Source organism: Plasmopara halstedii (assembly GCF_900000015.1).
Source record: "Plasmopara halstedii genome assembly, contig: Scaffold_291, whole genome shotgun sequence".
Taxonomy (NCBI): domain Eukaryota; phylum Oomycota; class Peronosporomycetes; order Peronosporales; family Peronosporaceae; genus Plasmopara; species Plasmopara halstedii.
Genome location: NW_020187212.1, coordinates 334601 through 335087, shown reverse-complemented (window position 1 = coordinate 335087; position 487 = coordinate 334601).

Sequence of the window (487 nt, the reverse complement as noted above, 5' to 3'; positions counted from 1 at the left end):
TTGGTAGACACCAACGGTGTATCGGACAGAAGTCCCGAGCGTGGCTCGCGGGCTGATCATGGAGTGGCACGTAACCCACTGAGCGAAGCTCAAGTTTCAGAGCAGTCGCTTTCTGTCATGCGTGACATGGTCGGCTAGGGACCGATGCATCGACTGGCGAAGGCCCCCGTGATGCACGTGAAGAGGCACGTAAACCACTGGGCGCTGCTCGAGTATCGAAGCAGTCTCTGCATGTCATGCGTGACATGATTGGCCAAGGGCTGAGGCATCGAGGGCGAGGCTCCCGTGATACACGTGAAGTGGCACGTTAACCACTAATCACTGATCTTGTTGCGAAGCAGTCGCTGCATGCCATTGATGACGTGATCGGACAGAGTACGAGGCATCTTTGGCACGGTCCTTCAGATACGCGTGGAGTGGCACGTTATCCACTGGACGAAGACTTCGGGGTTAGTTGTTCTTCGTCGGATGTTGTAAATAACATCGA